At 34.7% G+C, this 22,420-nt stretch overlaps 1 protein-coding gene across 3 annotated transcripts in view; it reads right to left on the bottom strand.

The window, feature by feature from the left end:
* The window catches only part of LOC111059872, a 345,846-nt gene that overhangs the window by 307,923 nt on the left and 15,503 nt on the right, over nt 1–22,420 (bottom strand). The window contains exon 1 of one of the 3 annotated variants that reach the window (XM_039435379.1): nt 5,619–6,162. The exons of 1 other annotated variant lie outside the window; for it this stretch is intronic. The gene's annotated coding sequence lies outside the window, so the exon portion shown is untranslated. Of the gene's footprint in view, nt 1–5,618; nt 6,163–22,420 lie in introns of those variants that run through there. One more of the 3 variants, XM_039435378.1, reaches the window with a different exon arrangement.

Genomic DNA, 22,420 nt, shown 5'->3' with positions numbered 1-22,420 from the left:
GATGTGTGAAGGTAAAAATAAAATTTTGTTAATATGAAATTCCGTGCGAGATTCTTTGTAAATAATGTTTTAAATATAATTCTTTGTATAAATAAATGTTTTAAATGTTACTATTATTTCATCCTTCTTCCTACTATAGGAATTAATATTCACATTGAAATTATTTTACCACTCAAAGTCGTTGTCACGTAGAACTTTCACCCGTATACCAACTTTACAGGCAACTATGCAATTTTTCTCTTTATTTAATTTTCAATTCTATAGTATTTTGGAATTTAATTTAAACGTGACTCTGACTATGACTACGACTAGGCCCCGTTATGGAAAGCCAATTTTCTGACTCCAACTGTTTAAAGTTTAGAACTGAGCTAAATCCAGAGCTCGGAAACCGGCCCTAAATCTTTATTCTTCAATGCTGTTTCAAGGCTTATATATTATATAGTATGTTTTCAGGGCTTATAGATATTTTTTCAATGTATTGGATCTGTGGTGTAGGTGAAAAACTACAGAAACATGCGTGGTGATTTTCTCTACTTGATGCTTCTACTGTTCCCTTCACTTTGCCAGGTGCAAAGATTGGCTGATGTAATTAAAATATTAGAGATAGGTAAATTTCAAGATAAGACAGAAAGGACAAAGGATGAAAACGTAATAATAGAAATGTAACTGTTAAACCACGGTGGTTACTTATTATTGTTCTCATTATTTAGACTTGAGCAAAGCCACCCTATTTTTGGCAAAGCTTTTGACACTTGGAGAAGGGTAACGTATATCCCGCAGGGGTTGAGACGAGGGTGCTCTTGTTTTCTTGTCCTGGTTAATGATACGTGCAATGTACATGGTGAATTTGCTGCCATTAGAACATTATTGACCGAGCGAAGTGAGGTCTAAGATTCAAGTCGAAGGTTTCGCATTATTTCTCTTAATGTTGAAATGTTTGAATGTTTAAATGTTTATATGTTGCGCATTCACGGCGAAACGCAGTAATAGATTTTCATGAAATTTGACAGGTATGTACCTTTTATAATTGCGCGTCGACATATATACAAGGTTTTTGAAAATTTTGCATTTCAAGGATAATATAAAAGGAAAAAGGAGCCTTCTTCATACGCCAATATTAGAGTAAAAATCAGACTATAGAATTATTCATCATAATATTCAGCTGTCGAGTTGATTATAAATTCAATATCTCAATGCAACTTGGTAAAAAATCAGCAGCTTTGTAGACTAATAATTGCATGCCTCATTAAATGCAATTTTCATGCACTATTAAATGAACTAATGGACGCGTGCAGTAACGCATGCAATTAATAGCTTAAATAACATAGTATTGTCTCTCGATTACACAGATGTGTGGAGAAGCCAGTCTATTGCTGTATTTCCATAAGGCTATAGTTTCAATCAGGTACTTGTGGATGAGACTATTGCGTGAGGTCTACTGTTCACAGAACTACTAGTATTTTCTGCTTCATAAGGAATGGGACTGACAACTGTTCCACTATCCACTATATTCTACTCAACTGTATGTATTTCGAGAAGCTATAGTGAGGTCCACGTTATAATGGCAGTGTTTGATTAGCAATGGAATTGCTATCCTTGTCTATCATTCAACATAGCGGATAGCACTATCTCTTTCACGCTTCGATCTGTTGCCAGATCGTCTTTTAACAATGTAGAAATGGTAATTACTTAACAAAATATTTCATCTTAGTTGTGTTAATCCATTATGAAATATAATTTCCTGCTTAATAAAATATAATTATTGATTTTTTAAATGTGAATGAACAGTTAATATTACATCAATAAACCTGTATCGGCTACCGTCTATAGAAGGCATTGACAAGACAGAAAATTGGCAACGTTGTTTTCGTATAGTTCATTTTATTCCAGTTAACTAAACTGTAGTACCGGATTCATTTTGTTCTTTTCATTATCGTAACAACATTATTGGCTTTCGATTTTTATTTTACCTCATTATTTATGTTTCTTTAATTTATTTCATCCCACTCCTCCTTCTCACCCCACTCCTATTTCTCCTCTTCCTCCTCCTACTCTGTCATCACCACCTCTTCTACTTATTTCTCTCCTAATCTCAATTCTTAATCCTCATCATACCTTAATTCTCTTCTTCCTTCTTCACCTCCAACTCTATCTCCTCCACCCCTTTCCACTTATTTTTATTCTAATTCCAATTTTTCAAATTACCTCTCACATATCATTTAAAACAAAGTTATCACTAATAGCTCTCTGAACAGTGGACCTCACGCAGTTTTCTCATCCACAGGTATCTGGTGTCACCTGTTCAACGGCTTCTCCAGACATCTGTGTAATGCATGCAATGAATAATCCACTTGTCAGCTAATTCTCTATGAATAATTTTTTAGTCTGATAAATCCTACATTCAGAGTAGATGATATATATTGTGATATCAGAATATGGAGGAAATTCCTTTTTCTTCAATATCATCCTTAAAATGAAAAATTTCAAAACCTTTGTGTATGCATCGACGCGCAGTTGAAAAATGAATATTCCTGTCAAATCTCATAGAATTCTATCAACGCGTTTGGCCGTAAATACGTTACCTACAGACAGACAGACAAAAAAAATCCGATTCAAAACATAGACCTCACTGCGTTCGGTCAATTACTAGTAGTTCTGTGAACAGAACCTCACGCAGTTTTCTCATCCACAAGTATCTGGTGTCACCTTTTCACCGGCTCCTCCAGACATCTGTGTAATGCATACAATGAATAATCCACTTGTCAGCTGATTAATCATGAATAATAAATTTTTTAGTCTGATTAATCCTATATTCAGAGTAGATGAAAATATAGTAATATCAGAGTTATGCCTCCAATTTTTCGCTATTTTTGCTCTTATATCTTTTTCAAAATCGATGGGAAAAAGTACTGATCATGAGCTTATAGAGCAATGAATTCTCTTTAATTTTATGTATAATTCAACATTCTTACGCATTTCCCCACGACTGACGAGAGTCAGTCAAGAAAGTGACGAGAGTCAATATTTTGTCCAACAAATTTGAACTGTATAATGGTTCATAGAATATTTATTGAAAATTATTCGAATTTGATTAACGGATTTATTCTTACGATGTCTTCTTCCACATTCTTACGCATTTCCCTACGACTGACGAAAATCAGTCAAGAATGTGACGAGAGTCAATATTATTGTCCAACAAATTTGAACTGTATAATGGTTCATAGAATATTTATTGTAAATTCTAATTTGATTAACGGATGTATTCGGAAGCTATCGTCAAACATACAAAAACAATAACGGACAACTCAAGTCAAGACTCAATAGTCAATAAACATTAGAAATGTAGCACTTAAGTTGAGAAGAGTTGGTGGATCACAACTATTTTAACATAAGGAGTTGTTTAATTATTAGTTGTTTATTTAGCTGCATTTACACCAATATAGAATACACCATAACAGAATATTAATAACTTGATCTTTATAGATTCTATTAGATTTAATGAGACTTGACAAACACATATGTTCATCATGTGTATGATAAGTTATGTTCAATCTAATAGAACCTATAAAGATTAGATTATTAGAATTTTGTTAATAAATTTGATGTAAACGCAGCATACGAGTTGTAATTACGAATTCTGGTACATCTAAAATGGAAGTAGTACATTCAACATCTCCTATCATCTTGACGAAACCATTCTTTTCGAAAGCTCACAATCACTGGAAAAACAAATTTATGGAATTTTTACTTGTGATTTCCTGGTGTGAGAGAATTCTTGTTAGGCCGAGAGCATTCCCAATAGATTGATTGATTGATTGATCATTAGTAAGGAATTTTCTGATGATTTAGGATAAAGATTCATGACTAGGCTATAACAATAATATCGTTCAGATTTGACGATAGTTTTGATGTTTCCCTGGTAGAGTGAAAGAATTTATTGTATTTGTAGACTTCTCTAACGGTTTGACCACATTCCCAATTCACTTCGATCTGCCAGCATTGACTTGATGCTATTATCTATAAAGCCTGGTTTTCACTAGTAGACTTAGTGGTAGAGTAACTGGAATACTTACTCTTCCGAGCTTACTCTACTCTACTTACTTGTTCGAGTAACTGTTTTCACTACAATTGAGAATAGTAGGTGAAGTGTGTTGTCTAGTTCTAGTATACGGAGCTACCCTTTAAATGTCAATACTTTATAATAAATTCACTCTTGAATACTAACTAATACTTTTTAATAAATAGCAATACTTCTTAAACTTGATAGCCTCCGGCACGACTCTACTCTACTAGCTCGAGACTAGCATAGTAGTGGTAGAGTCGAGTGAGAGCGGTGGTGAGGGAAAGCAAGTGGTAGAGTACTATCCCACGGTGCTATCCCACTCTACTCAACTAAGAACTAGTACTCTACCATGAACGTTTTGATTGGGAGAGTTCACAAGATAGTAAGTACTTGCTCAGGGAACTTCACCACCAACTCTACTAATGAAAACCAGGAATGTCGACAATTTGAAGTGAATCTCATTTGAACGAAGTGTCTGCTTAATTGTTTTGAGCTGCAAATTATAGGCCTAACTGACCATTTACAGATAACTTGCTTACTATTCAGTACCGTTATCATTCCATTAATATCATTTACTATATAATTGCTTGTTAACGGGAGTTCAGTACAACAGTTGTCAAAATTCAGTGGAGTTCTTGAGTTTATGAACGAATTAAGGTCATAATCCATGAGGGTGCGAATTCCACCACTCCATGACATATTATGATAATATATTCCGAAATTCTACTACTCAACTTAAATCTTTAGATACCACTTTTAAGCCTTTTCCTATTACAGATGGAAATAGATTGAAAGTTGCATTTTGTTCAAATGCTAATTGATAAATAATTATTGTTAAACAAAAATCCTTCCTGACCTGTAATTAGGAGGAACTGGGTTCGATTCCCGGGCTGACGAATAATTTTTGTATAGTAGCGCTCATCGAATTCCCATGCAGCTGTTTACCCTGTTGTCAATATTTGCAGTAGCAGAAGTCTTCGGGGTGATTTACAGCATTTAATTTTTGTTTAATAATAATTACTCTTCTTATAAGTCTGAATCTTGGTCTTTGAACCAAAACTTGAATTTGATCCTATAGGGAAGTCCACGTTATAATGGCAGTGTTTGCTTAGCAATGGTATTGCTATCCTTGTCTATCATTCAAAACAGCGGGTAGCGCAATCTCTTTCTCGCTTTGCTCTGTTGCCAGATCGTCTTTCAATAATGTAGAATTGATAATATTAACAAAATGAAAGTTAGTTATGAAAATTCATTATGAAATAATTGAAAAATATAATTGCTTGCTTGATAAAATATAATTGAGTATTTTATAAACGAGAATGTACAGTTAATACTACATCAATAAACCTGTATCAGCTACCTTCTATAGAAGGCATTGACAAGACAGAGGATTGGCAACGTTGTTTTGCTATCTTTTTCCACTGGCATTATAACGCGGACCTCACTATAATACGTAAGATAATTGATCAACATATTAAAAAAAATATAAACAATTTTGAGCTAATCAATTATTCATAAATGAGAATAAATTTTTAGAGAAAAATGAAAAACTCACCAACTATTTAGCGCGTATAGAAAATCTTGTAGAGAAGAAATTTAGCAAAATTCCAAAAACAAACACTAAAACACTTGGAAAATGGTACAGAAATTCACTTCAAATTTTTTAATAAATATAATTTATAAAAGAGACCTTTTTAGTAAAACTGTACAACAATTCAACGCGCCTCATCATTAGACTTTTTCGTAAAATTTTGAATGGTAATTTTTCGTCACACTGACACTTTGCCTGGCACACTTGATCTCACTGACACGGTTCCGAGATGTGGACTGACTGAGCCGAGAGCGTAAAATTCTGGCAACAAGAAATTCTTATTAGCAGCCACCCCGCGGTTATTATGAAAAGGAAACACCACCACAGAGTCCACCAATATTGGTGCCGCAAGTTTTACCACTAGCCAGAGGAAGCTCCTCTGATACGGTACACAGGCAATCTGGTTTTGCATTTGGACTGATTGCGGCAAATTTCGTCTGCAAAGTGTTTAAATTTATCTTGAGTGTCAATTTACTATTTGAAAATATTACTGTTTGGTACTGTTGTCAACTATAATAATTGATAAATACAATCTAAAGGCCGGTTTCCAAGCTCATACTAGACTTTAAACAGCTGGAGTCAGAAAATTGGCTTTCCGAAACGGGGCGTAGTCACTGTAAACGTTTAAATTGACTCTCGAAAAACTAGAAAATTGAAAAGGAAATAAAATAAATAGAAAATATTGTAAAGTTTCAGATATTTTGGATTATTTAGAAATGTTCCATTTCGTCAAGGAAAAACGTTTCCAATTATAGAAATGAGAAAATAAAGATTATCATAGAAACTGTAACTACGCCCCGTATCGGAAAGCCAATTTTCTGACTCCAGCTGTTTAAAGTCTAAAACTTAGCTGAATTCCGAGCTCGGAAACCGGCCCTAAATATCTCAAAGTAACTTCTTCAACCCCTGCAATTTCTCACTACAGCTCTGAACATAAAAGACGGGTGCCTGAGCGACAGCTCCCATATCCAGCATCGCTGGCTACCCTCTTTTCCTGCTACAGCTCTCATCCCAGAATTTCCATAGATGGCCGTACAGCTCTGGCACTTGCACAGTAGTAGCTCACAAAATCTATCAAACTGCAGTATTTAGTATCCAAATATTAGAATGTTATGTTTACTCTACAAAACTCAATTCTACTTCATCGTATAGTTCATTTCATCTATTTCATGCTTTTTTATAAGACAATACATAAAAATCCTTATTTTCATTAAATACCTCTTACATAAGCTCAAACCAAATTTTTATTTTCTGGATTGAAGAGGTGTTTATAGTTTCATAAATAGTTTTTTTCGGAATGATAAACTATTATTTATTCAAATTTCACATATTTTATGACAATATTCAATAATAGAGGTCGATTTACTTAAAAAAACCTCATAGTTCTTCCTCAAGTCATCACTTGCTCAAGTTCATCACTCATATTCGGTAGCTATTAGCACTCTAAAATACATCTCAAAGAAACATTGAAGTATAATATACTACCCATCAGGCTCGCTTCGCTCGCCATATCCGTCTAGCCAGGGCGCTCCGCCCCCTGGATCGTCCAATAGTGAGATCAGCAGGCTCGCTTCGCTCGCCTGCATTTTTCATTTGAGCATTTTTATCATATGTTAGGACAATCCAGTCGGGGGTCCAGACTAAACGTCTGGCTAAACGGATATGGCGAGCGAAGCGAGCCTGATGGCTAGTAATATAATATTCCCAGGATTGAAGTAGCAGTGCCCAATCAATTTTCCGCGATAAATGCATTTAAATCTTCAACTTGGTGCCAACCTAACAAAGTCAACTCAACTTAATGCCAACCTGACAAAATTATTAATTTAGTTGCCAGTTAACAACTGTTTCGAAGAGGTACTGTATTTAGATTATAGTTCTATAGTAACATATGATATGGAAATTTCAATTAAAATTAAGAGATTGGGAGAAGAAGGATATACATGCTAAAAGACGAACTTTAAACCCTTAAAAACAACCCTTAGAGTTAAAATATTGCCAAAAGATTTCTTAGTGCGCCTCTAAAGGGCCAACTGATCATACCTACCAAATTTGAACGTTTTTGGTCCGATAGATTTTTAGTTTTGCGAGTGAGTGAGTCAGTCAGTCAGTCAGTCAGTGAGTGCCATTTCGCTTTTATATATATATATAGATTTTCTAGTGACTAGTGATTGACTGAATAAATCAAACTCTGCTACACAGAAAAAATCTGGTGTGGCACACTCACACAACTTTCCTTGCCGTTATGAAAATTGATCACCTGACGCTAGTGTTCCCGCGCATCTCAAGTCTACTATTCAAAGATCTGAGCCAGCTGGTGACAGGCAATAACGCTGTAGACACACGAGGTCTGCTATCTCTTCATAGTGAATGATTTAATAGAATCAACAGTTGCCAACATTTTGCAGTTGAATAATAACATTTTCTCGAATATCAAGCTTATTTTCAATTTTAGGTGAAAATGCTACTAGACATTAATGGTAGAGATTTTCATGCTCAATCTTTTCCACTTGGACATTTTTGTTTAAATTGTATCTGAAGCCTTATAATTGGGAATCTAAAATCAAACTTTGCATAGATAGGGCGGAGCTCCTGAAATTTTTACAGATATGAGACTTGTTGCAGTTGATAGAGCTCATCAATGACTATTTCAGGCATGAAATTAATCAAAATCGTTGAAGCCGTTTTCGAGAAAATCGCGAAAAACCCTGTTTTTGACAACATTTTCGCCATTTTAGCCACCATCTTGGATTGTATTTGATCGAAATTGTTCGTGTCGGATCCTTATAGTGTAAGGATCTTACGTTCCAAATTTCAAGTCATTTCGTTAACTGGGAGATGAGATATCGTGAACACAGACGCACATACACTCATACACACACACACACACACACACCACACACACACACACACACACACACACACACACACACACACACACACACACACACACAAAGTAGGCATTACAGTAGTCTGTGCTACTACGCAACTCAAAACAGCTATTATGTTTGCTCAGTGATGACATCTTTCAGCTTTTATTTTTAATCGCCAAGTTGAAAAAATAATATAATAAATATTAAAAAATTACGTTTTTTCGCATCAATGTCAAGCAATGGTAATCATGAGCTGGAAAAAAACTTTTTTCAAACACATTAGCAACATTTTGTGATGAAAGGAGTGATTGTTTTGATCTATGTAGTTTTTCTGAACAAAAATCACAGATGAAGTCATCCATCAATCAGATCCTGATTTTATTTCAAATAAATAAGTAGCTGAACAGCATGCCATGCTGGATACGAGAGCGTTTGAGCTTTTTGGCGTAAAGCTGAGCTGTAGCAAACGATTCCCATTTTGTCAACCAGCGTTGTAGAGGAAATTTGTGGTAGCCAGTAACGCTGGATAAAAGAGTGGAAGGACAAAGTCATACAAGTTCGCAAAGAGCGCAAAGGGTTTATTGGACCCTTGCGGAGCAGGGGTTACCTGTTAGTCATCAATATTTTTGTAATGTCCACTCACAAAGTCAATATCCAAAACTTTTTTATATGTAATAGCAATTTCGTAGTTTTTATTCCCAATAATATTCCTAGTGGTAAGGAATGATTTATTGCAAGATATGGTAACATTACTGAAGTAGATCATAGATGATTAAACATTTTTGAAACTTTCCCATCCTACTTATGGAAGAAATACGTAGGCCTATGTCTCAATCGAACAGTTGATGAGGAAAAATGAGATTATTTGAATGAAAACTTCATGAGAAAAATCAACACTCATCAATTCTCAACTTAATAGGTTGTGAACAAAGTTGTGATCATCAAATTTTTTTCTCAGTATTGGCGAAATAAATGGAAGAAATACGTAGGCCTATGTCTCAATCGAACAGTTGATGAGGAAAAATGGAATTATTTGAATGAAAACTTCATGAGAAAAATCAACACTCATCAATTCTCAACTTAATAGGTTGTGAACAAAGGTGTGATCATCAAATTTATTTCTCAGTATTGGCTCAATAAATGAGTAATATGAATGGAGAGCAGTTTGGGATCTGATTCGTTGACAAAAGAGAAAGAAATTGACATGAGGATTGAAAAAATGAAAAAATACATGAGGAAAAAATTAGACGAGAAGAGCAATATCTTCAAGATTTGCTATTGGTATTTTGAAATAGCTGACAAAAGACAAAATATATTCAGTAATCGAAGAACAAAAATAATAATTGTTATTTCGATTCTCACCTTGTAACAATTCGAAATTGATTTCTACAGATTGAATCAAAATGCGAATGAACTATCGAGGAAAATATTCATCATCTCATCTATAAAAAGTAAAAACTTTCTACCACAAAACTGTCAGATAATAGTCGATAACTGACTTTGCTGTTCACCCAAATCTAAATTATTGTATATTTTCCAATTCATTATTGATTTTTTATTGAAGAAGCGAAACAAAGTTCCAGTTTAGATTGATTTTCTAATTTTTTTCTAATAAATTTCGGAAACCCATTATAATAAAAAATTCTACTTGGTCTTTAATTGTGAAACAGAATCTCCTCTTCCATTTGACGTGAATAATTTATGAAAAATATATATCGTAAAATTCGATTTTCTAGATTCAAAATATCATGAAATAGAGGCATTTTTCTCATTTTCGCGTTCGCTGTAGTTTTTCGATGAAGATCGATTTGAGGCAACTGAGCATGTAGAGCATGAAGTTCTCTTCTATTTGAGACCAATCACAAGTTCCTAAGATTTATTAATCTCAATTTAGAGGACGTTAATTATTTAGTATTTAGTAGATTAGTAAAAAAATAAAAAAAATCTGGTGTGGTACACTCACACAACTTTCCTTGCTCATTGAACTTTAAGCCTCATTTTCAAACAAGAATAATTCAGGGGAATAACATAATGACGATTGGCGGCTACATATTTGCAACTACGATCAGACTGCCACTGTATATGTGTATATATAATTGTTTTCAGAGTACTTTTTCCCTTGTGTAAATTGTGAAATTCAATGATTTTTTTCTTTAAAGTCGTCAAAACAGCTGTTCTACACATGAAATATCTTGACTATGACTGTGTTCTTTTTATAAACTGCTCTACCTACCTACATCATGCACGAGGAGGAGGCTACAAAGTCCATTTCTCAAGGATGGGTGAACCCCCCATTAGTTTCCCAGGAAAAAGACTCATGCCAGTTGAAGCTCTATCACTATACAGAGTATGAATTTGAACGAATCGCTGGAGCCGTTTTCGAGAAAACCGTGAAAAACATGGCTTTTTAGTCATTATCCGCCATTTTTCTCAAGAATATTACGGAGCTCCTGAAATTTTCCCAGAAATGATACCCATGCCATTCGAAAGGGCTTATGAATAGCTATCCATGGTATAAATTTGAAGAAAATCGTTAGAGCCGTTTTCAAGAAAACCGTGAAAAACATGGCTTTTTAGTCATTATACGCCATTTTTCTCAAGAATATTACGGAGCTCCTGAAATTTTCCCAGAAATGAGACTCATGCCAGCTGATAGGGCTTATAAATAGCTATCCATGGTATAAATTTGAAGAAAATCGTTAGAGCCGTTTTCGAGAAAAACATGAAAAACATGGTTTTTTAGTAATTATCCGCCATCTTGAATTGAACTTTATTGAATTTCTTATTGTCAGATCCTCATGGTATCCATAAGGACCTTAAGTTTAAAATTTCAAGTCAATCGGTTAATTAGGAATGGAGTTATCGTGTTCACAGACATACACACATACACACACACACACACACACACACACAGACCAACACCCAAAAATCATGTTTTTGGACTCAGGGGGCCTTGAAACTTATAGAAAACTTGTAATTAGGGTACCTTAATTTTTTTTGGAAAGCAATACTTTCCTTACCTATGGTAATAGGGCAAGGAATGTAAAAATGCAATTCGCTATTTTTTACTCAGCTTTAACTCTTTATTTGTGGTAAATTGTAAGAATGGAATAGTTTATTGAAGAATATTTTCTCGACAACATATTTCGAATATCTCATATTAAGGTGCGTACAGACTTTCGCTCTGCTCCGCAACCGAACGTCACTCCAGCAGAGCGATTGATGATCGACCGGGGAACAACAGTGGTTCGACCGGGGAACGCGAGAAGATCAAACATCTTCCGTAACGTTCAAGATGGGTGCGTGGGCGGCGCGACTGTGGTTCGATGGAGGAACGAGGGCGGTACGAGGGAGGAGCGTGCTCGGTGCGGGTTGGAAGAGCGTATATGTGTACGCAGCTTAAGGTATTTCACAAAAAAGATTAATTTCCGATAACCATGCGTAGTAATTGTCCAATACAATATTTCCCTAATATTATTAGCCCAGTCAACAGAGGCAAAAAACTGAATTTCGTGCAAATAATTGAGGGAAAGCTGAATTTTTGCAGGATGTTAGTTTACATAGCCTAGAATCACAAAATACTCATCTCCCCCCCCCCCGCTTACTTACCCCCCTGGACCAACCCCGAAGTTTGAAACAGCAATGGTTTCGTAAAACAAGTATATCCTAGTACCAAATCAAGGTATCGAGCTGACTTTGATTTCATCGTTTTAAGAATTGAACTACAATTTTGATGTCGTATTACATTTTATCGTATATCTATCGTTCAGGAAGTTATTTCCATACAAAGGAGATAAGGAACTTTTCAACTCATAATTTTATATTTTGCCGAATAAAAGTTTACGTTTACATTTTTCGAAAAAAATGTTTGATATAAAAGTTATAGATCGTTTTGAATCTTTGAAAACTGTGTGGAATACAAGGCTATTTGTTATCGTGTGTACCCGGAAATCTATTCCAGATAGAACGCTCTACCTGGTCTAAGGTTATAGAGCACAAAATTACGCGCAGATAGATTTTGGATCATAAATTTAAATTGTGAAAATTGGAATATATAGTCGATTAAGGAAATTTCTTCCAAATTCCTATTTTTCGAAAATTTGACTAATTTTTGATTATTTGTATTTCAGCACTCAATGAAGATAGAGAACCTCGAATTATTTCATACAATTATCAATTTCATTAACTAGAAAAAGGTGGAAGTGAATGTTTCTGTAAGATGAATCGATTTGGCGTTAATCTCAAAGAACTGGAAAAGGAACCGAAAATCCCTGGTTTTTGGGGCACTTTATAAAAAGCTCCAGGACTAGGAAAAAGTGAAAACAAAATATTTCTGGCCAACTGACAATATTGCAAAGCTAGAGAGAGATAGCGCTATCTGCTTTGTTGCATGAAAGACAAGGATAGCAACACTATTGTCAATCGTATACTGCCATTATAAAGGTGCATACAAATATACGCGCCTGGAACACGCTCCGCACTCGCTCCAATCATGAACGTTACGCGAGATGTTACGCAAGGGTTCGATTGAGGTTCGAAATATGTTCGAAGGATGATCGCTCCGCTCTTTTCTTATTGTTGACTTCGCTACAACCTAACCTCACAATAATGTGAAACGTCCAATCCAGCTGATCGGGTGACAAAACTAAATAAAATATTCTTACCAGGGGATGATTGCTGGGTAGCCTAATAATACATTATATAATAAATTTATAATAATATTATGATTATTGCATTTATTTTAATGTTTTAGTTTTATTATAAAATGTTTCAAAATGTGAAAGGCTTGATTGGGAGTTCGGCTGCTTCCTTCTAAATGCTGATATGCCGGTACCTATTATTATAAATTCTTTTATAAATTTTTTTTATTCAATTTAATAATTAATTAATAATTTTGATAATTTTATTTGCTAACACAAAGATCGTAACTATTAACAAACATTAAACACAAAAACGTTGACCGCGCATGCGCAACTATTAGTTCGACCTAGGAATTTGCCAAGCTCGAGCTCTGTTTACCAAAATCTGGTACACGCTCTTCTCGCGTTCCACTCTTGCTCCACCTGCGATCAGCAATTGATCTGCTCGAGTGACATTCAATTGCAGAGCAGAGCGAAAGTATGTACGCATCTTTACATGGACCTCACTATAGCTCCGAAATAGGAATAGCAAAACTGCTATAAAAAACCACCTTCAGCGCTCCAGGTGGAAGTTTTGTCAACTTCCACAAAATTCCTAATTCGGAATTTGTAAACTGGGTTATATTAAATTTATAGAATGCATGTAGTAACTTCAGCACAAGCAGGTAATGTTTTTTATTCCTCAATTATTCTTCTTTATTCTTCTTTTTTTCTCTATTCTTCTTTAGACTATTATGAAAAAAATAGTGTACGTTACTTGGACGTGAATGTCTTTTGCAGTGCTGGAATGAAATTCTAGTCACCTCTAATGCCTAGTCTTCATTAAAGATAAGTAAAAAAATTCATTTTTTCTTTTTTTACGAATCTACTAATAATCAGCTTCCTCTAAAATGAGACTGATACATGATTATATCTTATTCATCAAGGCAGGTAATATGAATATTATGTATCCTACACTAATGGTGAAATGGCAAACATGCATTTAAAATTTCATCATAACATCTGAGGAGCCAGAGAGCTTGAAGACTAGTGCGGAAAGTGTCTTGAGGGATGTTAAAATATGGTGCAGAGAACTTCTAGTTAATGTCTCAAAGACTACCTTCATTAACTTTTCGATCAGAGAGCAACAAGAACACTCATCACTTCAATTTAGAATGTGTGATGCTGCTGTTGAAAGGGTGGAGAACACTAAGTTTATTGGCGTATTCATTGATCAGTGCCTGGACCTGGAGACCACATGAGGAGATCCTTATAAAGAAATTAATTTCAGCTATTTACACTCTTCACAAATTGGTTAGGATGCCTGATGAGAAAGAACCATGGCTTACCATGGCTACTTTGAGCCCCTTTAAGTTTATGGTATAGTTGCATGGGGAGCTTCAATCCATGGACGTCGTGTTTTTACCATTGATATAGAGAATAAGATTAAGAAGAGCGAAGTCCGCTATGATGCCACTGCGCTAGTGTAGCTACCAGAAATTTCGGGCAAGAAGTCGGGTATTTGTATTCGCTGTGTAGAAAAAGAGCCTTTTTCAAATGATAATATTTTTTTATTGAAGCAATAAAAAATATTCAAAGTATGGTAGTTTCATGCAGTGCTTATGGATGAACGAATCTGCATGCGCCAGATAAAAATATTTCTTTTCATACATGAGTATTTTTATATTTTCATAGGTCATGTTTCAAGCAGGCTAAGCCTAGTGCCAAATGATCGTTTCAAGGAATATTGTGCTTAGGTTGATTCATTATCATTATTTGCCAAGTAATAAAATATAAGTTTCGGTAATATTATAATAAATATTTTATTTCCATAGATCCAATATAGGTATCCATATTCCATTCCATTAATTTGTCTTATATTGTAATATTTTGTGAACTATGAAAATATTGTCTGCTAAATTTGTATTATAAAAAATATTATTTGCTAAAATTGTCTATAAATTCTTCATTATTACTATTGTTTCATTTTTCCCGTTCTTATAATATGTAGTTATTTATTATCTTGTATTAAATATAGGAGTATAGAGTATAGTGTTAGGTACCGTTCTTATAATATGTAGTTATTTATTATCTTATATTAATATAGGAGTACAGTATGGAGTATAGTTAGGTACCTATACTTGAGTTACAAAACGAATGAGAAACAGTTTCACGAAATATTGTGATAATGGTTAATTTATTATTATTTGTCATCTAATAAAATATACGGTAATATTAGCGATCTATAATTTTTGTTTTTTTCCCGTTCTTATAATATGTAGTTATTTATTATCTTATATTAAATATAGGAGTATAGTATAGTTAGGTACCTATACTTAAGTTGCAAAACGAATGGAAACAGTTTCACGAAATATTGTGATAACAGTTAATTTATTATTTATTATTCTAATAAAATATACGGTAATATTAGCGATCTATAATGAATTAATGTTTTATTTTCCATATCCTAAATACATGGTAATAGGGAAATATTGTAAAAATAAGATTCATTTGCTAATAGAATGGATCAAAATCTGTAGTGAGGTAGGTTCACTAAATTAGATGTTTGGTCGAGTTAAAAATAATGTTCAATGAACAAATCATTGTATCATATGGTAATGGAAATGACGAAAAGTTGAAAAAAAATTATATTGAAATCCATAAAGTATGTCGAAAGATATAACGCAATGAAATTCCATGTTTTCCCATATAAGTCTGTCTGGGCGCCTGACTTCTTGCCCGATATTCAATGGCGACGAGAAATGAAGGAGGCATCATGCTTCCAAACGCTTGAAGGTATAGCTTAGTCATCTAACTATATATATCAATGGTCTTTACCCAAAAGGGAGCAATCTGAGTGATGTTTCGAAAACCGCCACGCCATCCTTGCAGGGACTTATCCGTGCCAGCGGGCATTCTTCCGGCTCCCTGTCTGTACATTTATTTTTTGGCGAGTATGGCACTGAAATGGAGAAGTGGCTGGACGACTGGTGTAGACATTCACTCTCACAACAATAGCAACAGGGACATCGTGAGATTGGATGCCCACAGAACCACGTTTTTTGAGGCGAGCCCACAGTATATGGCCAAAAAGTGTATAGCCTAATGCTATTCCAATTGAAATTCGAAAACTGAATTCTGAATCAGTCTTTAAGAGAAAATTAAAATTATGGTTGAATGAGAGATGTTTTATGACATTGGTGAAATTTTGATTCAGTAATTTATTATTACAATATTGTGGTTAAGTGAAAACTTTATATTTAAATTAACTGTATGATCTTTTCCTTTCAAATAATGGCGACTTTCAATTCCACTGTTTTTAGCTTATTAAACTTCAATTTATTCCATCTGTGATATCAACTTGTTTTTTACTTTCCTTGCCCTATTACCATGGGTAATAGGTAATTTCTAAATTTCTATACTTTTCAAGGACCCCTGAGTCCAAAAAAGTGGTTTTCGGGTATTGGTCTGTGTGTGTGTGTGTGTGTGTGTGTGTGTGTGTAAATGATAAGTACGTCTATAGTAACATCCATATGGGAACGTCTGTTATAGTAGACTGCACAAAACTAATCCGATGTTTGTTGGAAGAAATGAGTACCTCCTCACCCCTTACCATAAACTTTGCCAATTCTTCAAGTGTACTGTATTATGAAAATATCAATATTAATTCTTACTTTAAGGGGGCCTAGGCCCCCCTCAAGGATCAGATAAATAATGAAAATGCGGGTCTATCTACACGAATCCTTAGAGTCTCATAATGATTTAATACTTTTCTCCATCAACAGTAGTATAATTCCTTCTACAGTATCAACAATGTAGCAAAATTGCCTTGAAAGTATGGATACGGGTACAGAGTAATAAATAATATATTTTTCTCTGTGGTATAGTTTGAATACAGAATGGGTACACTTATTGATCAGAGCACAATAAGTGAGTTATTGAATAAATTTCAATGTGAGAATTAAGTTGCAAGATTTCACAGTGAAAGCAAAAGAAAGGGCACAATCAGACAATCAAAAATGTATGTAAAGAGTTGTTGAGAATTATGGGAACAGCTTGATGTATCTTTAGCTTTCTAACTGAGAGTTATTCTCCAAGTAGAATATGATCCCCAATGATATTGTTGAAATTGTCATTGTAAAAGAAAAATTTATCTTTTTCCATGATTTTTAAGAAATCTGTTTCAGTGTATTCCTACTTTAGGGCCTCTCTGTAGACCCATATTTCTAATAAATATGTCATGATTGAATTTAATAACTAATATAATGTATATGTTTGTATTGATACTTAACCACATTTGTATAAAATTGAAAAAATGAAGCATCATATAATAACATCTTTGAATGTAACATTTATGGGAAAAACCCAGGTCCCTCTATCCTTTGGGGATCCCCCCCAATACCTCTTGGTTTTTGCCCCCCCCCCCATAGCAGTTTGGTGAAATGGCACCACTGAAGTTGAATGAAATCAACTTCAATTATTGTACGGTAATTGTATGGCAAGATTATGAGCTCTACTTAGAAATGGATTGTGAAACATGATAATTGTACTGGAATGTGATAAACTGTGATATTTTCATAATTATATATTCATTACAATCATTGAGAGAAAAACCAATAAGATGCTCATATTATCTTCTCAAATCTTAATACATTAACAATATACTACCGGTAATTCACGAGTGAATACTGATGTGGTCGATTTCAATGAACATTAAATGAAATGATTGTTTTCTTCTAAATGTCTATACTTGAGCATTCTGTTAATTTCGAACAGAGATTACTTTTACGGAGTTTTCTCAGATGATGCAGCAATCACTGAGGAATCTCCAACACATAACTCAATAATCCAGGAGAGAGTCATCTAAAATCAAAACTATTAGTGCAATATTGTTAAATTATTAGTGTTTTTCAGAAAATTATTAATCCCATAAATGTCTCTTACTTAAATGATAAGTTATGGAGTTCCAAATATTATAATATTTTTCGCATTCCCATTTTTCTTTTTTTTATATTTGAATCACTTCATTTGGGTCACTCGTTGTTTAGTCGAATATAGTATTTAATAGTATTATTCAGGTATATATCTATCACATAAATCTCTCTCAGCAGCTACTATATAAACGCTCAAAATAGCTTGCTAGGGAACGATAATGATAAGAATATGTGATGAATAATCTATCCTGTTCTAGGCGAGCAATATTTCTGTATCACAGATCTCCAAAAACTTCAACACTGAAATGTGAATATCTTTGAAACGGTTTGATATATTGATGAGCGATTTCCACCATTCATTGTCTCTTGAAATTCTTTATTTGAATCTTGTATTAAAACCTTCCCATAGAAAATTTTTGATTCAATGTGGCGGAACAAAGATGGCAGACCAAAATTTTGAAGCTACCTACAGAATTTTTTTTCCAATTTGAATAGGAATCCCAGTGGAGCCCACTTTTAAATTAACTTTGGAAAAGGAACATTAAGCTGTTTTCCTATTAATATTACGCTGTAGGCCTACGTGAATCCATAGAACTTCATAGGTTTCTCCGTATGGGTAAATGATTCAGAATCAGAATTCAAATTTTGTTAAATCAATAATACCAACGACATAGCAACTGTTATCCCAATTGTATCATTAATATTACGCGTATGCTACTGAAGGATAATAGTCAGGCAGACACACAGGAGCAAGTTATTTGTCTCATACAGTACTTTTAATGTTACTTTTATATCCTGAAAAAGGACGAAGAAGTGAGTAAAATATTTTTCGCCCCACTTGGATGTAATGAGCCGGTTTACGTGCGTCATATGGAGGCCGAAAGTGATTGTTTTCTGACCAGGCCGGTAAAATTTTTACGGCCCTAGGGCTGTAAAATAACCTTGAAGTCAGCTGATTCTGATTTGATGTGAACGTGTTTACAAAATAGTTTGTGAAACGGAATCAGTTTATGCTTCTAGAATTGAATAAAGTTTTTGCAATAAGATACTATCATTTTATTTGGATGAATGAAATACAAATGAGATATTATAAACTATTCAAATTCAATTTTCAGAGTATAATAGAATCTAACCTCAAACCTCCTAGTAAAGCGTTTATCACAGAACATGGTGGATAAACGGAATCATTTTATGCTTCTAGAATTCAAGAAAGTATTCTGTGATAATATACTATCATTTTATTTAAATGGATAAAATACAGATAAGATATATATTATAAACTATTCAAATAATTCGATTTTCATAGAAGAATAGAACTTCTAACCTTAACTTCCATTGACATTCAGATTCAGATCACATCAGATTGGCCGAATTTCAAGTGTGCTAAAACAGCTGATCAAAAACTTTTTCAAGTGTGATAAACCAGCTGATCAAAAACTTTTTCAAGTGTGATAAACCAGCTGATCAAAAACTTTTCATTATTTGTGTTTATCATTCAATAATTAAAGCATTTATAATAATATCATCTTATTGTCATTTGGAAGAATAAAAAGTATAAACTCAACCTCTTACATAATTGAACATAATCTTTTAGGTTATTTAGACAAATCAGAATAAAAAATAAAAATACTTGGACAATTTCTTGATATTCAGATTTGCTAGAGCTATGACCTTCCACTTTTGCTTTCGGAAGTGCTTATAATAGACAATGAGAATAATTATTATTCTCATATATATATTGTTTATTTCTCTGTGTGGCGAAAAATTACGTTCTCACCATGGGCAAAAATGTTTTTCCGGCTCTCAATCTTTTCTAGTCCTCGGCCTACGGCCTCGGACTTGAAAACCGATTTCGAGCCAGAAAAGTCTCATTTTCGGCCCTAGGTGCGAAATATACTATTTTGTCATAGTCATTCAATTTCAGCTGTTTTACATCCATGAAATCAAGCCGGTAAACAGCTGATTGTTGAACAAATCAACATATGATTCTCATTACAGTATACTATACTGTAATAAAATCATTATGTTTTCTTTACAGTCGAGTATGTTTCCTATTCCAAATTAGGACTGGCAAAGCTGGTACGAAAACCGCTTTTTAGCGCTCCAGGTGGAAATTTTGTCAACTACAATCAAGAAATTCCTGATTCGAAACTTGTAAACTAGGTTATGCTTATAGAATGCAAGTAGTAATGTCAGCACAAGCAGGTAATGTTTCCTGTTTCACAATTATTCTTTTCTATATTATTATGAAACAAAATAGTTACTTGGACGTGAATGTCTTTGCAGTGCTCGAATAAAATTCTAGTCGAGGCTAACGCCTCGACTAGAGACATCATTCTCGCCTGCAAAAGGCCTCTTCCCATCCTTGTTACTTAAGATACTATTGTTGTTCAATGAACTTGACCTGTAAAAAGGTTCGAAGAGAGCGTGTTCAAAATTTGAAGCTGATCGATCAACTCTTTCTAAAGTTATTGTAGTGCATTCAAACAAAGAAGCAAACCCACAGACTGTCAACAACTTTGAACTTGAGTGAAAAGTAAGAACTTGCTAACGCTCGTTCAACAAATATTATTGAGAGAACAACGGGCGGTATTATCAAGTTGGGAGCACATAACTTGAAGGAGTCAAATTATTTCAGTGTAGGAGATTGTGTATTTTACGAGAGAGTGTGTTTTCTGAGGGATATATAGGCCTAAAGTGAGAAAGTGAAGAAGTGAGGATTTAATTGAATTGCAGTTTTAGTTTTTTTGCACGGCCGGCCCTCTCTCACATTCAACCATCAACCCTCCAGTACGATGCTACATCAACTATATTATACAATCCTACTCGGTGGAATGGGGGATTCACAATATTACAAGCAAGAGTTGATAGTAATGAATATTATTGATACAAAAAAAATTATAAATCTAGGCATGGGAAAGTCAAATTCAAGGTAGGTTGAAGATAATATTATGTCTGAAGCATTGTATGAAATAATAACAAAACCCCTCAGTTTTGAAGAAAGGAGAGCATTAGCACACAACCGGGTAAGAGAGAGAGAGTTAGAGAGAGAGTGAGAGAGACAGGCGCAGGAGTGATAGAGAGAGGATGAGGGAGGGGGTGAGAGAGAGAGTGGGAGAGAGAGAATGAGAGAGGAAGCAATAGAGCTAAATAAGGTTGAGATAAGAGACAATGTCATGCAGGAGTATTGTCCAATGGTGGTCACACACACACTTCTACAGTCACATTAAGTTATAAACAGAATATTTCAAAGAAAGAACAGTCTGTGTCAAAATTGAAACCAGTTTACTTCCTAGCTATTCTGCCAGCTTAACTGACATAAGTGACAAAAGTTTATAGCGACAAACAGAGACTGTTTTACAGGTAGAGAAATTAGTCACGGACTCGCCCCGCCAAAACAAGACACTTCTTTTTCAGCACAAGAACGACAAAAGTGGCCACCGCCAAAACAAGACTGATTTTCAGTGCTAGGATGGATGTGTCTGACTTTGACGGTGGTGTATACTGACATCGCCCCATACCCGTCAAGTTGTATCCTTTCTGAGGAGGTGATGAAATACCTTCATGTAATACCTCAGTTGATAACCAGACTGATAGCTTCATCTGCCATATCATTGATGGATGAAAATTTGACTGTCCTAGCATTAGGCTCAATTTACTCGTAAACGGTGCATCTGACGGGAAAATATAACTGAACAAAATGTGTTTATAATATTGTGTTCTACATCTGGTTCAGTCATTAAAAGGGCTTATTATTATTTTTTTTCTGTTTTCAACCAACTTGAAAAAAATTTTCCTAAAAATAGCAAAGACGGCGAATATCTCCCGAACCGTGCGTTTGACGGGAAAATGTTACTGAACCAAAAGTGCTTGGAATTCAATTTTACATTAGAACCAGTGATAAAAATTGATTGATCCCTCCTCCCTACGCCGCGGGGGTGTAAGTTGTGCCAACTGGTGCTCTGTAGGTGACAAGTAGTCGTGGTGACAACTTGACGCCAGCGTGCAAGGTGTCATGTAGACGTGAGCCATCCCCGTTTACTTGTCTCCTTTCTAAGGAGGTTACAACTAGTCGAGGGGACACCCTGACGCGAGGGTGCGAGGTGTCAAGTTGTCGTTTACGGTCATGACTAGTTGGCACCTTTGGTCCAGTAGGTGTCAAGTAGTCGGGGTGACAACTAGACGGCTACCCATCCGTGCCAGCGGGCATTCTTCCGGTTCCCTGCCTGTACATTTATTTTTTGGCGAGTATGGCCACCACCTCTACATAGAGGGTACACCCTCTACTCTCTATGTAGAGGGTGGTGGTATGGCACTGAAATGGAGAAGTGACTGGACGACTG

This window comes from Nilaparvata lugens, chromosome 9 (genome assembly GCF_014356525.2).
Source record: "Nilaparvata lugens isolate BPH chromosome 9, ASM1435652v1, whole genome shotgun sequence".
NCBI classification, from domain to species: domain Eukaryota; kingdom Metazoa; phylum Arthropoda; class Insecta; order Hemiptera; family Delphacidae; genus Nilaparvata; species Nilaparvata lugens.
Note: the sequence above shows the minus strand (reverse complement) of the source record. Positions and strands in the feature narration are given on the sequence as shown.